This window comes from Triticum dicoccoides, chromosome 7A, assembly GCF_002162155.2.
Source record: "Triticum dicoccoides isolate Atlit2015 ecotype Zavitan chromosome 7A, WEW_v2.0, whole genome shotgun sequence".
Classification (NCBI taxonomy): Eukaryota; Viridiplantae; Streptophyta; class Magnoliopsida; order Poales; family Poaceae; genus Triticum; species Triticum dicoccoides.
Window position 1 is genome coordinate 719645325 of NC_041392.1, and position 17484 is coordinate 719662808.

The window sequence follows — 17484 nt, forward strand, 5'->3', positions numbered from 1 at the left end:
TATGGTCATACATCCAATGTAAATGGTTTATTGAATCTCGATTGTAGTGATACACATATTCATAATATTGATGCCAAAAGAAGCAAAGTTGATAATGATAGTGCAACATATTTGTGGCACTGTCGTTTAGGTCATATTGGTGTAAACGCATGAAGAAGCTCCATGCGGATGGAATTTTGGAATCACTTGATTATGAATCATTTGATGCTTGCAAACCATGCCTCATGGGCAAGATGACTAAGGCTCTGTTCTCCAGAACAATGGAGCTAGCCACTGACTTACTGGAAATAATACATACCGATGTATGCGGTCCGATGAGTGTTGAGGCTCGCGGCGGGTATCGTTATTTTCTGACCTTCATAGATGATTTGAACAGATATGGGAATATCTACTTGATGAAACACAAGTCTGAAACATTTGAAAAATTTAAAGAATTTCAGAGTGAAGTGGAGAATCATCATAACAGGAAAATTAAGTTTCTACGATCTGATCGCGGAGGCGAATATTTGAGTTACGAGTTTGGCCTTCATTTAAAACAATGTGGAATAATTTCACAACTCACGCCACCTGGAACACCACATCGTAATGGTGTGTCTGAACGTCGTAACCGTACTTTATTGTATATGGTGCGATCTATGATGTCTCTTACCGATTTACCACTATCGTTTTGGGGTTATGCATCAGAGACAACTGGATTCACATTAAATAGGGCACCATCTAAATCTGTTGAGATGACACCGTATGAACTATGGTTTGGCAAGAAATCTAAGCGGTCGTTCTTAAAGTTTGGGGTTGCGATGCTTATGTGAAAAAGCTTCAGTCTGATAAGCTCGAACCCAAATCGGAGAAGTGCGTCTTCATAGGATACCCAATAGAAACTGTTGGGTACACATTCTATCACAGATCCGAAGGCAAGATCTTTGTTGCTAAGAATGGATCCTTTCTAGAGAAGGAGTTTCTCTCGAAAGAAGTGAGTTGGAGGAAGGTAGAACTTGATGAGGTAACTGTACCTTCTCTCGAATTGGAAAGTAGTTCATCATAGAAAACAGTTCCAGTGATGCCTACACCAATTATTGAGGAAACTAATGATGATGATCATGAAACTTCAGATCAAGTTACTACCGAACCCCGTAGGTCAACCAGAGTATGTTCCGCACCAGAGTGGTACGATAATCCTGTTCTGGAAGTCATGTTACTAGACCGTGACGAACCTACGTACTATGAGGAAGCGATGATGAGCCCAGATTTCGCGAAATGGCTTGAGGCCATGAAATTTGAGATGGGATCCATGTATAAGAACAAAGTGTGGACTTTGGTTGACTTGCCCGCTGATTGGCAAGCCTTAGAGAATAAATGGATCTTCAAGAAGAAGACTGACGCTGATGGTAATGTTACGGTCTACAAATCTCGACTTGTTGCGAAAGGTTTTCGACAAGTTCAAGGAGTTGACTATGATGAGACCTTCTCACCCGTAGTGATGCTTAAGTCTCTCTAAATCATGTTAGCAATTGCCGCATTTTATGATTATGAAATTTGGCAAATGGACGTCAAAACTGCATTCCTTAGTGGATTTCTTAAAGAAGAGTTGTATATGATGCAACTAGAAGGTTTTGTCAATCCTAAAGGTGCTAACAAAGTGTGCAAGCTCCAGCGATCCATTTATGGACTGGTGCAAGCATCTTGGAGTTGGAATATACGCTTTGATAAGGTGATCATATCATATGGTTTTATACAGACTTATGGTGAAGCCTATATTTACAAGAAAGTGAGTGGGAGCTCTGTATCATTTCTGATATTATATCTGGATGCCATATTGCTGATTATAAATGATATATAATTTCTTGATAGCATAAAAGGATAATTGAATAAGAAGTTTTCAATGAAAAACCCTGGTGAAGCTGCTTAAATATTGGGCATCAAGATCTATAGAGATAGATCAAGACTTTGATAATTTTTTTCAATGATTACATACCTTGACAAGATTTTGAAGTAGTTAAAAATGGAATAGTCAAAGAAGGAGTTCTTGTCTGTGTTGCAAGGTATGAAGTTGAGGAAGACTCAAAACCCAACCACGACAGAAAATAGAAAGAGAATGAAAGTCGTTTCCTATGCCTTAGCCATAGATTCTATAAAGTATGCTATGCTATATGCCAGACCTATTGTGTACCTTGCCATGAGTTTGGCAAGGGGGTACAATAGTCATCCAGGAGTGGATCACTGGACAGCGGTCAAAGTTATCCTTAGAGGACTAAGGAAATATTTCACGGTTATGGAGATGATAAAGAGTTTGTCGTAAAGAGTTACGTTGATGCAAAGCTTTGACACCGATCCAGATGACTCTGAGTCTCGATCTGGATACATATTGAAAGTGGTAGCAATTAGCTAGAGTAGCTCCATGCAGAGCATTGTAGACATAGAAATTTACAAAATACATACGGATCTGAATGTGTCAGACCCATTGACTAAACTTCTCTCACAAGCAAAACATGATCACACCTTAATACTCTTTGGGTGTTAATCACATAGCGATGTGAACTAGATTATTAACTCTAGTAAACCCTTTGGATGTTGGTCACATGGCGATGTGAACTATGTGTGTTAATCACATAAAAATGTGAACTATTGGTATTAAATCACATGGCGATGTGAACTAGATTATTGACTCTAGTGCAAGTGTGAGACTGAAGGAAATATGCCCTAGAGGCAATAATAAAGTTGTTATTTATATTTCCTCATATCATGATAAATGTTTATTATTCATGCTAGAATTGTATTAACCAGAAACTTGATACATGTGTGAATACATAGACAAAACATAGTGTCCCTAGTAAGCCTCTACTACACTAGCTCGTTAATCAATGATGGTTAAGTTTCCTAACCATAGACATGAGTTTTCATTTGATGAACGGGATCACATCATTAGGAGAATGATGTGATGGACAAGACCCATCCGTTAAGCTTAGCATAATGATCGTTAAGTTTTATTGCTATTGCTTTCTTCATGACTTATAAACATTCTGTTGACTATGAGATTATGCAACTTCCAAATACTGGAGGAATACCTTGTGTGCTATCAAACGTCACAACGTAGCTGGGTGATTATAAAGATGCTCTACAGGTATCTATGAAGGTGTTTGTTGGGTTGGCATATATCAAGATTAGAATTTTTCACTCCGAGTATCGGAGAGGTATCTCTAGGCCCTCTCAGTAATACACATCATAAGGAGCCTTGCAAGCAATGTGACTAATGAGTTGGTTGCGGGATGATGTATTACTGAACAAGTAAAGAGACTTACCGGTAACAAGATTGAACTAGGTATAAAGATACCGACGATTTAATCTCGGGCAAGTAACATACCGATGACAAAGGGAATAACGTATGTTGTCATTATGGTACGACCAATAAAGATCTTTGTAGAATATGTGGGAACCAATATGAGCATCATGGTTCCGCTGTTGGTTATTGACCGGAGAGGTGTCTCGGTCATGTCTACATAGTTCTCGAACCCGTAGGGTCCGAGCGGTTAACGTTCGATGATGATTTTGTATTATATGAGTTATGTGATTTGGTGACCGAATTTTGTTCGGAGTCCTGGATGAGATCACAAACATGACGAGGAGTCTCGAAATGGTTGAGAGGTAGAGACTCATATATTGGACGATGATATTCGGACACTGAAAGTGTTTCGGGGGTACCAGGTACATATCGGGTCACCAGAAGGGGTTTTGGGCATCCCCCCGGCAACTACATGGGCCTAATGGGCCAAGAAGGGGACAGACCAGCGCATAGGGGGCTGGTGCGCCCCATGTAAGCGAAAATAAGGGGGAAGGAAAGAGGGGAAGAAAGAAAGGAATGGGAGCAATTTAGCCCCCCTTCCTTCTCTCCTCCCTCCTCCTTCCTTCCCACTCTAGATGTATATGGAAGGGGGGGGGGAGGCCGAATTGGGAGGCGCCCAAGTAGGATTCCTCCTACTTGGGGCGCCCCCTTGGCTGCCTCTGCTCCACCGTTTATGCCTCCATTGCTATATATAAGAGGAGGGGGGCACCACTAGAACACACACCAACAATTGTTAGCCGTGTGCGGCACCCCCCTCCACAGTTTATGCCTCCGGTCATATCTTCGTAGTGCTTAGGCGAAGCCCTGCGCGGATCACTTCACCATCACCGTCACCACGCCATCGTGCTGACGGAACTCTCCCTCGACACTTTGCTGGATCAAGAGTTTGAGGGACGTCATCGAGGTGAACGTGTGCAGAATTTGGAGGTGCCGTACGTTCGGTGCTTGATCGGTCGGAACGAGAAGAAGTTCGACTACATCAACCGCGTTGTCAATACCATTATCATGCTTGATTATCATTTTGGTTGAACTCTATTCTCATAAAGTACTTGTGGCAGGCACCCGGGAATAATTCATTCGCCACTCGACCTCTGAGCGGGGCTTATCTTCACAACAATTTGAAGTACGTAAATAATATTCACAATTTTATCTTATTACCATCAATTGTGTTAAGTTTAATATTCACAATTTTATCTTATCACCCTTTCAATTTGAAGTACGGTGGCGCTATTGTGCGCGAGCGCGCATAATGCTTAGCATGCGCTCCGGCTGGTCCTAATTAGGCGAACGGCTCGTGGGGCTCTCCACCGAAGTTTTTCGAGGGTAATGGTGTTTGCAAGAAAAAGTAATGCATTTAATTTTTTTACCATGTGTGGTCCACTCCATTCTGACTCGGTGATCACTATGCATTGGTAGTAATAGGGGTAATATAGATGGTAATAGACAAATATTCTTTACCAGAAAATGCTTTATCGATGGTTTGATCCCTGAACATAGTAAAACCTTGCTAACATGTAGTAACGAATTAGTAGCAGCAGTAAAAAGATGGACTGGAAGATAATGGAATAAAAAATATGAATGGAAAAAACATTAGAGACGCTTTGGTCCTGCGCATGGTAAACCTAGTAAATCCGGGCTCACATGTAGTAAAGCATGACTACTACTATATAATAGTGACCTAGTAAATGTAGGCTCACATGTAGTAATGCATTACTACTGCTTTATAATATTGACCTAGTAAATCTAGACTTACATGTAGTAATGCATTACTACTGCTATATAACAGTGACGGCCACATCATTACTACTTCATGCAGAACCAGTTTAGTTAGTGGTTGGTGATCGTAACTCATTAATGCTAGATTTTTTGCGAAGGAATCCATGCCAGGCAAAGCGCGTTGAGTCTGGTCGTAAGCAGTTACGGTAGATTACCAGCGAGCGCGTGGTTCGTCTAATTAGCGCGTACGGCCAGTTTGGTCGATCGATGACCGGAGCTTAGGTTAAGATATAATGCGCGGAGCACGTCATACCTAAAGACGAAGAATACCATCGGGAATTACAATACAATTTTGGTAGATGATTTTAGGGATCGTAAAAGATGTTATATGTATATATGCATGATCGTGTACTATATGTAGTAGCGTTGAATAGAAATACGAAAACTTGTTCTTCGACCAAGCACGGAGAAAGTGTTGGGGATCGTAGCAGAAATTTAAAATTTTCTACGCATCACCAAGATCAATCTATGGAGTAATCTAGCAACGAGGGGAAGGGGAGTGCATCTACATACCCTTGTAGATCGCTAAGCGGAAGCATTGCAAGAACGCGGATGAAGGAGTCATACTCGCAGCGATTCAGATCACGGTTGATTCCGATCTAAGCGCCGATCAACGGCGCCTCCGCGTTCAACACACCTGCAGCCCGGTGACGTCTCCCACGCCTTGATCCAGCAAGGGGAGAAGGAGAGGTTGGGGAAGACTCCATCCAGCAGCAGCACGACGGCATGGTGGTGAAGGAGGAGCGTGGCAATTCTGCAGGGCTTCGCCAAGCACCGCAGGAGAGGAGGAGGACTTAGGAGAGGGGAGGGCTGCGCCAGAACTTGGGTGCGGCTGCCCTCCCACCCCCCACATATATATAGGGGCAAGGGAGAGGGGGGCCGGCCCCCTCAGATCCAATCTGAGGAGGAGGCGTCGGCCAGGGGGTTGCCTTACCCCCCAAGACAAGGGGGCGCCCCCCTTTAGGGTTCCCCCAAACCCTAGGCGCATGGGCCCTAAGGGGGGAGGCGCCCAGCCCACTAAGGGGCTGGTCCCTCTCCACACACAGCCCATAGGGCCCTCCGGGGTAGGTGAACCCTCCCAGTGGACCCCCGGAACCCCTTCGGTGGTCCCGGTACAATACCGGTAACCCCCCGAATTATTCCGGTGACCGTATGATGACTTCCCATTTATAAATCTTTATCTCCGGACCATTCCGGAACTCCTCATGATGTCCGGGATCTCATCCGGGACTCTGAATAACATTCGGTAACCATGTACATCTATTCCCTATAACCCTAGCGTCATCGAACCTTAAGTGTGTAGACCCTACGGGCTCGGGAGTCATGCAGACATGGCCGAGACAACTCTCCGGTCAATAACCAACATCGGGATCTGGATACCCATGTTGGTTCCCACATGCTCCATGATGATCTCATCGGATGAACCATGATGTCAAGGATTCAATCAATCCCGTATACAATTCCCTTTGTCTATCGGTATGATACTTGCCCGAGATTCGATCGTCGATATCCCGATACCTTGTTCAATCTCGTTACCGGCAAGTCTCTTTACTCGTTCCATAACACATCATCCCGTGATCAACTCCTTGGTCACATTGTGCACATTATGATGATGTCCTACCGAGTGGGCCCAGAGATACCTCTCCGTTACACGGAGTGACAAATCCCAGTCTCGATTCGTGCCAACCCAACAGACACTTTCAGAGATACCCGTAGTGCACCTTTATAGCCACCCAGTTACGTTGTGACGTTTGGCACACCCAAAGCACTCCTACGGTATCCGGGAGTTGCACAATCTCATGGTCTAAGGAAATGATACTTGAAAAGCTTTAGCATACGAACTACACGATCTTGTGCTAGGCTTAGGATTGGGTCTTGTCCATCACATCATTCTCCTAATGATGTGATCCCGTTATCAATGACATCCAATGTCCATGGTCAGGAAACCGTAACCATCTATTGATCAACGAGCTAGTCAACTAGAGGCTTACTAGGGACATGGTGTTGTCTATGTATCCACACATATATCTGAGTTTCCTATCAATACAATTCTAGCATGGATAATAAACGATTATCATGAACAATGAAATATAATATAATAATAACTAATTTATTATTGCCTCTAGGGCATATTTCCAACAGTCTCCCACTTGCACTAGAGTCAATAATCTAGTTCACATCGCCATGTGACCAACATCCAAAGAGTTTACTAGAGTCAATAATCTAGTTCACATCACTATGTGATTAACACTCACTGAGTTCTGGGTTTGATCATGTTATGCTTGTGAGAGAGGTTGTAGTCAACGGGTCTGCAATATTCAGATCCCTATGTATTTCGCAAAACTTTATGTCATATCGTAGATGCTGCTACCACGTTCCACTTGGAGCTATTCCAAATTGTTGCTCCATTATACGTATCCGGTATCTCTACTCAGAGCTATCCGGATAGGTGTTAAGCTTGCATCAACGTAACTCTTTACATCGAACTCTTTATCACCTCCATAACTGAGAAACATTTCCTTATTCCTCTAAGGATAATTTTGACCGCTATCTGGTGATCCACTCCTAGATCACCTTTGTACCCTTTTGCCAGACATGTGGCAAGGCACACATCAGGTGCGGTACTCAGCATGGCATACGGTATAGAGCCTATGACAAAAGCGTAGGGGACGACCTTCATCCTTCCTCTTTCTTCTGCCGTGGTCAATCTTTGAGTCTTACTCAACTTCACACCTTACAACTCAGGTAAGAACCCCTTCTTTGACTGATCTATTTTGAACTCCTTCAAAAGCATGTCAAGGTGTGCGTTCTTTGAAAGTATCATCAGGCGTCTTGATCTATCTCTATAGATCTTGATGCCCAATATGTAAGCACCTTTATCCAGGTCTTCCTTTGAAAATCACTCTTCAAACAACCGTTTATGCTTTCCAGAAATTCTACATTATTTCGGATCAACAATATGTCATCCACATATACTTATCAGAAATGTTGTAGTGCTCCCACTCAGTTTCTTGTAAATACAAGTTTCTAGCAAACATTGTATAAACCTAAAAGCTTTGATCACTCCATCAAAGCATATATTCTGACTCCGAGATGCTTGCTCTAGTCCATAGAAGGATCGCTGGAGCCAGCATACCTTTTAGCATCCTTAGGATCGACAAAACTTTGATTGTATCACATACAACTCTTTCTTACGAAAACTGGTAAGAAAACTTGTTTTGACATCCATCTGTCAGATTTCATAATCGAAAAATACAGCTAATGGTAACATGATTCCGACGGACTTAAGCATCGCTACGGGTGAGAAATTCTCATCGTAGTCAACTCCTTGAACTTGTGAAAAGACTCTTTCCCACAAGTCGAGCTTCATAGACGGTAACATTACCGCCCACGTCCGTCTTCTTCTTAAAGATCCATTTATCTCAATGGCTTGCCGATCATCGGGCAAGTCCACCAAAGTCCATACTTTGTTCTGATACATGGATCCTATCTCGGATTTCATGGCTTCTAACCATTTGTCGGAATATGGGCCCACCATCGCTTCTCCATAGCTCGTAGGTTCATTGTTGTCTAACAACGTGATATCTAAGACAGGATTACTGTACCACTCAGGAGTAGTACATATCCTTGTCGACCTACGAGGTTCGATAGCAACTTGATCCGAAGCTTCATGATCACTATCATTAACTTCCTATTCAACAGACGTAGGCGCCACAGAAAACATCTTTCTGTGTTGCATCACTCTCTGGTTGAAGTAAAGGTTCTACAACCTCATCAAGTTCTATCTTCCTCCCACTCAATTCTTTCGAGAGAAACTCCTTCTCGAGAAAGGACCCGTTCTTAGCGACAAACAATTTGCCCTCGGATCTGAGATAGAAGATATACCCAACTGTCACCTTTGGGTATCCTATGAAGATGCGTTTGTCCGCTTTTGGGTTCGAGCTTCTCCGGCTGAAGCCTTAAGCATCGCAGCCCCAAACATTAAGAAACGGCAACTTTGGTTTCTTGCCAAATCATATTCATACGACGTCGTCTCAACGAACTTAGATGGTGTCCTATCTGAAGTGAATGTAGCTGTCTCTAACGCATATCCTCAAAATGAAAACGGTAGATCGGTAAGAGACATCATAGATCGCACCATATCTTATAAGGTTCGATTACGATGTCCAGACACACCATTACCCTGTGGTGTTCCAGGTGGCTTCAACTGTGAAACAATTCCACAATGTCTTAAGTGATTGCCAAACTCATAACTCAGAAATTCTCATCGATCAGATTGTAGGAATTTGATCTTCTTGTTATGATGGTTCTTAACTTCACTCTGAAATCGCTTGAACTTTTCAAATGTTTCAGACTTGTGCTTCATTAAGTAAATATACCTATATCTACTCAAATTGTCAGTGAAGATGAGAAAATAGCGATATCCACCGCACGCTTCAATTCTCATTGGATCACACGCATCAGCATGTATGATTTCCAACAAGTCGCTTGCCCATTTCATTGTTCCTGAAAACGGGATCTTAGTCATCCTGCCCATGAGGCATGGCTCACATGTGTCAAGCGATTCAAAATCAAGTGACTCTAAACATCCATCAGCATGGAGTTTCTTCATGCATTTTATGCCAAAATGACCTAAGCGGCAGTGCCACAAGAAAGTGGTACTATCATTATTAACTCTTCATCTTTTGGCATTAATATTATTATCATGTGTATTATTATGATCGAGATTCAATAAACCATTGGGTGCATGACCATAAAGGTATTATTCATGTAAACAGAATAACCATTATTCTCTAACTTAAATGAATAATCATATTGCAATGAACATGATCTAATCATATTCATGCTCAACGTAGACACCTGATAACATTTATCTAGGTTCAATACTAATCCCGAAGGCAGATGGAGCGTGCGATGGTGATCTCATCAACTTTGGAAATACTTCCAACACACATCGTCACCTCGCCCTTAGCCAGTCTCCGTTTAGTCCGTAGCTTTTGCTTCAAGTCACTAATAATAGCAACTGAACCGGTATCCAATACCCAAGTGCTACCAAGAGTACTAGTGAGGTACACATTAATAACATGTATATACTTTGTTGAAGTTGTCAGCCTTCTTATCTACCATGCATTTGGGGTAATTCCGCTACCAGTGATCGTTCCCCTTACAATAGAAGCACTTAGTCTCGGGTTTGGGTTCAACCTTGGGTTCCTTCACTGGAGCGGCAACTGGTTTGCCATCCATGAAGTTTCCCTTTTAGCCCTTGCCCTTCTTGAAACCAGTGGTCTTGTTAAACCATCAACACTTGATGTTCCTTCTTGATTTCTACCTTTTGCGGTCTTAAGCACCACGAACAGCTCCGGGATCAACTCCATCCCTTGCATGTCATAGTTCATCACGAAGATCTAGTAGCTTAGTGATAGTGGCTAGAGAACTATATCAATCACTATCTTATCTGGAAGTTTAACTCCCACTTGATTTAAGTGATTGTAGCACCCAGACATTCTGAGCACATGCTCACTAGCTGAGCTATTCTCCTCCATCTTGTTGGCAAAAGAACTTGTCAGAGGTCTCATACCTCTCAACACGGGCATGAGCCTGAAATCCCAATTTTAGCTCTTGAAACATCTCATATGTCTTACGGCGTTCAAAACGTCATTGGAATCCCGATTCTATGTCGTAAAGTATGGTGCACTAAACTATCAAGTAGTCATCAGGATGTGTCTGTCAGGTGTTCACAACATCCACAGACGACGTTGTAGGGGTTTGCACATCGAGCAGTGCATCAAAGACATAAGCCTTTTGTGTAGCAGTGAGGACACTCCTCGGACTACGGACCCAGTCCGCATCATTGCTTACAATATCTTTCAACTTAGTCTTTCTCTAGGAACGTATTGAAACAGGGAGCTACAACGTGAGCTATTTATCTACAACATATTTGCAAAGACAATTTAGACTATGTTCATGATAATTAAGTTCATCTAATCAAATTATTTAATGAACTCCCACTCAGATAGACATCCCTCTAGTCATCTAAGTGATACATGATCCAAGTCAACTAGGCCGTGTCTGATCATCACGTGAGACGGACTAGTCATCATTGGTGAACATCTTCATGTTGATCGTATCTTCTATACGACTCATGTTCGACCTTTCGGTCTTCCGTGTTCCGAGGCCATGTCTGTACATGCTAGGCTCGTCACGTCAACCTAAGTGTATTGCGTGTGTAAATCTGGCTTACACCCATTGTATTCGAACGTTAGAATCTATCACACCTGATCATCACGTGGTGCTTCGAAACAACGAACCTTCGCAATGGTGCACAGTTAGGGGGAACACTTTCTTGACATTATTGCGAGGGATCATCTTATTTAAGTTACCGTCGTTCTAAGCAAATAAGATGTAAAACATGATAAACATCACATGCAATCAAATAGTGACATGATATGGCCTATATCATTTTGCTCCTTTTGATCTCCATCTTCGGGGCGCCATGATCATCATCGTCACCGGCATGACACCATGATCTCCATCATCGTGTCTTCATGAAGTTGTCTCGTCAACTATTACTTCTACTACTATGGCTAACGGTTTAGCAATAAAGTAAAGTAATAACATGATGTTTAAGTTGACACGCAGGTCATAAATAAATTAAGACAACTCCTATGGCTCCTGCCGGTTGTCATACTCATCGACATGCAAGTCGTGATTCCTATTACAAGAACATGATCAATCTCATACATCACATATATCATTCATCACATCCTTTTGGCCATATCACATCACAAGGCATATGCTGCAAAAACAAGTTAGACGTCCTCTAATTGTTGTTGCAAATTTTTACGTGGCTGCTATAGGTTTCTAGCAAGAACGTTTCTTACCTACGCCAAAACCACAATGTGATATGCCAATTTCTATTTACCCTTCATAAGGACCCTTTTCATCGAATCCGATCCGACTAAAGTGGGAGAGACAGACACCCGCTAGCCACCTTATGCAACTAGTGCATGTCAGTCGGTGGAACCTGTCTCACGTAAGAGTACGTGTAAGGTCGGTCCGGGCCGCTTCATCCCACGATGCCGCCGAATCAAGATAAGACTAGTAATGGCAAATAAATTGGCAAAACCGACGCCCACAACAACTTGTGTTCTACTTGTGCATAGAAACTACGCATAGACCTAGCTCATGATGCCACTGTTGGGGATCGTAGCAGAAATTTAAAATTTTCTACGCATCACCAAGATCAATCTATGGAGTACTCTAGCAACGAGGGGAAGGGAAGTGCATCTACATACCCTTGTAGATCGCTAAGCGGAAGCGTTGCAAGAACGCGGATGAAGGAGTCGTACTCGCAGCGATTCAGATCACGGTTGATTTCGATCTAAGTGCCGAACAACGGCGCCTCCGCGTTCAACACACGTGCAGCCCGGTGACGTCTCCCATGCCTTGATCCAGCAAGGGGAGAAGGAGAGGTTGGGGAAGAATCCATCCAGCAGCAGCACGACGGCGTGGTGGTGAAGGAGGAGCGTGGCAATCCTGCAGGGCTTCGCCAAGCACCGCGGGAGAGGAGGAGGACTTAGGAGAGGGGAGGGCTGCGCCAGAACTTGGGTGCGGTTGCCCTCCCACCCCCACATATATATAGGGGCAAGGGAGAGGGGGGCCGGCCCCCTCAGATCCAATCTGAGGAGGGGGCGGCGGCCAGGGGGGTTGCCTTGCCCCCCAAGGCAAGGGGGGCGCCCCCCCTTTAGGGTTCCCCCAAACCCTAGGCGCATGGGCCCTAAGGGGGAGGCGCCCAGCCCACTAAGGGGCTGGTCCCTCTCCACACACAGCCCATAGGGCCCTCCGGGCCAGGTCGACCCTCCCGGTGGACCCCCGGAACCCCTTCGATGGTCCCGGTACAATATCGGTAACCCCCCGAATTATTCCGGTGACCGTATGATGACTTCCCATATATAAATCTTTATCTCCGGACCATTCCGGAACTCCTCGTGACGTCTGGGATCTCATCCGGGACTCCGAATAACATTCGGTAACCACGTACATCTATTCCCTATAACCCTAGAGTCATCGAACCTTAAGTGTGTAGACCCTACGGGCTCGGGAGTCATGCAGACATGGCCGAGACAACTCTCCGGTCAATAACCAACAGTGGGATCTGGATACCCATGTTGGTTCTCACATGCTTCACGATGATCTCATCGGATGAACCACGATGTCAAGGATTCAATCAATCCCGTATACAATTCCCTTTGTCTATCGGTACGATACTTGCCCGAGATTCGATCGTCGGTTTCCCGATACCTTGTTCAATCTCGTTCACGATGATGTCCTACCGAGTGGGCCCAGAGATACCTCTCCGTTACACGGAGTGACAAATCCCAGTCTCGATTCGTGCTAACCCAGCGGACACTTTCGGAGATACCCGTAATGCACCTTTATAGCCACCCAGTTACGTTGTGACGTTTGGCACACCCAAAGCACTCCTACGGTATCCGGGAGTTGCACAATCTCATGGTCTAAGGAAATGATACTTGATATTAGAAAAGCTTTAGCATACGAACTACACGATCTTGTGCTAGGCTTAGGATTGGGTCTTGTCCATCACATCATTCTCCTAATGATGTGATCCCGTTATCAATGACATCCAATGTCCATGGTCAGGAAACCGTAACCATCTATTGATCAACGAGCTAGTCAACTAGAGGCTTACTAGGGACATGGTGTTGTCTATGTATCCACACATGTATCTGAGTTTCCTATCAATATAATTCTAGCTAAACGATTATCATGAACAATGAAATATAATATAATAATAACTAATTTATTATTGCCCCTAGGGCATATTTCCAACAGAAAGAGAGGTCACTTCTCTCTATATGTGTTCATGACGGTGTTGTGTAATTAATGGTTCTTCATTGCTATATGTAGTAATTAGCGTCGAGTTGAATGAAAAACATAATATGAAAAGGGGAAACACAATATGAAACCACAAAGCCCTCCAAAACCTCTAAACCCTTCAAAACCCTTAAACCCCTTTTTAAAAAAAACCCAGGGCCTGGTAGGTGCTGACGCGTGGCTGTCTTTTAGTCCCGGTTGGTGTTACAAACCGGAACTAAAGGTCCTCCTGCCTGGGCTCCCCACAACGGTCATCATGTGAAGCACCTTTAGTCCCGGTTCATAACCCAACCGAGACTAAAAGTTGGGGCCTTTAGTCCCGATTGTTTAGTCCTGGTTGCAGAATCGGGACTAAAGGCCCTCCAGAACCGGGACTGATACCTTGTTTTCTACTAGTGCTTCTCACTAGCTGTTCGTTGAGGGCCCTGAGACGGGCCGCCTCCTCCCGCAGCATCGTCGTGTGCTTCTTCTTCTTCTTGCGGTACTTGCGCACGGCTGCCAGGTTGCCCTGCGGGTGGCGCTTCTTGCTTCGGGAGGTGGCGTGGGCGTCCTCGGGCTCGGCGGGGGAGTGGACGTGGAGGCAGGTGTGGGTGTGGGGTCGTATGCGGGCAGGTTGCAGGTGTGGGTGTGGGTGCAGCACGCGAGGTGCTCCGCCGTGCCCCCAAGGACGTCGTCGAAGTAGCTGCCCGTGGAGAAGGCCAGGTCCCCATCGTCCATGGCCGCGATTTGCAGCGAACTGGAGACGCTTAATTAGCTTGTGTGCTCACGTGACGCTTGCATTTGTTGCATATTTTTTCGCGGAAGGTGTCGACATGATGAGAAATACTTCAACGTGGACAAAGGAAGCCACTTCCGTTAAAAAAAACAAACGCCAGCGATTGATTCATCCACGTATTTTCTTCGTGAAAAAAGAAGCATCTGATGCGGAGTCCTGGGACAATTTTTTTTACTGAGGGGTGTGTCCTCCTCCAGGCTACAAACTCTTCCCAGAAATGGTTGCCTTCAATCGATCGATCGTAGGTGAGCGTCCACCGCGTCGGATCGATTCTTTATTGACTAGTCGAGAGCCAACCTTCACATATTTCATATTTCTGCAACTCAACCATTGTTTCAAAACGTCCCGCAACTAGGCCCTCGTTGCAAACCGGCCCAACCACGTTGCGCCCACGTCACATGTCCGTCATCTCTCACCCATGTTCGTAGGGACCTTCTAGTCCGCGTCTTAAGCGCTGGCTAGGAGAAACGACGCCCACACGCACGCCTTATGGGCTAGGCCAGGAAATGTTTCAAAACCAGGCTGCTCGTTCCAGAAACCGTTTCACGGTCGCTCCTCAGGGTTGACTAGTTGACCGACAACAGTTGACTTTTGGGCACAAATACAAAAAAATGATTTTTCTTTCAAAAAACCAATAAAATTAGTGAATTCAGATATGTTCAAAGATTTTGAAAAAAAGTTCACAAACTTCAGAAAATCCATAGATTCGAAAAAAAGCTCATCGATTTTGAGAAAAAGTTCAGAAATTTGAAAAATAATTCATCAATTTTGAAAAGAAGTTCTTAAATCTTATTATTTTTTCTGAAATCTGAAAAAGTTCAAACATTATAATTTTTTTAAGTTTGACAAATTTCGTCATTTTTTAAAAAATCCTCGATTTTGAAAAAAATCAACTATTTTGGAATATTGTGTTATCCATTTAAAAAAAATTGACATATTTTGTAAAAATGTTCATAAATTCGAAGAAAGTGATCTGATTTGAAAAAAAAAATCATGTATTTAAAAAAATAAAAAAAGGAAGGATAAAGAAAGGATAAAAGCGTCCAGAAAACTAAAAAAGAAAAAACCGGTCAGAGTTTGTGAGTTATGAGGTGGTCCTTGTCCCAACGCTTAAAACACGTTCCGAAAAGCTTTTCCAGTTTTAAAGTAACGGCAAAGTCTTGAATCGAAAAGTGTCATGCAGGTGCAAAATCTATGGACAGCCCAAAGAATGTCATGCAGGTGCATCCCCGGCCCGCCCAATACGAAAAGCCCATTTTCTATCATGATTTTTTTGTCATAGAAATAGAAGCCCAGCATATCTATGATGATACGTGTTTTTGTCATAATTATTGTCATATAAGTGTCATAACCATGACATTTTTTTGTTCGGGTCATATTGTCACGGATGTGCCTTTTTTTTAGTGTAGGCGACTGTGTTTTTATGTCTTAGGCGATTTGGAAGGTGTGCGGTGGTTTAGGCGCCTTGGTTCGACGGGTCCGACGGGTCCGACGGGTCCGACTTAGTTTTAAAATGGTTTTATCTGATTCTCTACCTAAATCATGGCAATGTTGCGGAAACACATATGGGAGACAGAAAAAAAGGTGTTGGACTGTACCTCGCCGTTGTGTTGATCTGGGTAGTCCATCTTCAAACTGCTAGTCCAGAATACTGAAAATGATACCCTTCCCCCTAGTTTTTCACTTTTGTTTCGTCTGCATTTTTAATATGAGTTAGAACAGGTGTTGTAAAAACCCCTACTACTGGAGGCAAACCTTCCCTACACAAAAAAACTGTACAAATGTGGTATGCAAAAAAAAAAACTTGCCTACTCCACTAAATCACTGATCACCCCCCCACCTTACGTTCATTTTTGCTGTACAAAAAAAATAGTCTTTTCAACTCAATTTGCCTGCTATAAAAAACTGAACCATCAATTATTTTGGATGGTATGAGATCTGCTCAGTTTGCATGTGTTGTCAAAGTTTGTGGTAAAAAACAGAACTTCCTACATCCAGTTCATCATCAACAACTCCACAGTTTTATCTATCATCAACTGGTCACTAACTACTACATCCAGTTCATAATCAACAACTCCAAAAAAATAAAAAACAACACATAATTGCATGCTTATGTCTTATCTGATTGTCTACACCAAAATACACAGAAATTGCATATACTCTGATGCACAGTATTGCCTATGATGATAATTAAAATTGCCTACAAAATCAAAATGCACAACAGTTATTTGCCTACATAAAACAAAAACAGAGATGTTCCCCTGCAAAAGCAACCTCTCTCTCAAAATGCCTAAATATATGTCGGCTGTCTAATTTAGTTGCCTATAATCCCAAAAATGGACAAAAAATCTGCCTAAAACAACAGAGACGCTGCCTACAAACCACCCAATTTGAGAGAGGCCTTGCTTCGTGGATGTTAGTGTCTAGCCAGAGGACAGAGGAAAAAACGTGCCCTCTCTGGAGGAAACAATGCTAAAGTGCATGTGAAAAACAAACTTGCCTACTCACAGTGCTTGTCCCCTTATGTATAAACTTGCCTACTGCTGGTACCCAAAATTACTAAAAGTGTACACACAAAAACTTGCCTACTACTGGAACCAGGTATTGTGAAAACTTTCCTACTGAAGCAACAAATCAAAAACAGGTTGAGGCATTAGCTGACAGACAGCATGATCACAAGTTTGAAAATGTAGCTAGGCGA

The 17484-nt window shown here is 43.4% G+C and overlaps 1 pseudogene; it reads right to left on the minus strand.

Annotated features, from left to right (window-relative positions):
- Positions 1-14225: 14225 nt before the first annotated feature.
- On the minus strand, positions 14226-14725 carry LOC119334038 (annotated as a pseudogene).
- Between the last annotated feature and the right edge of the window lie 2759 nt (positions 14726-17484).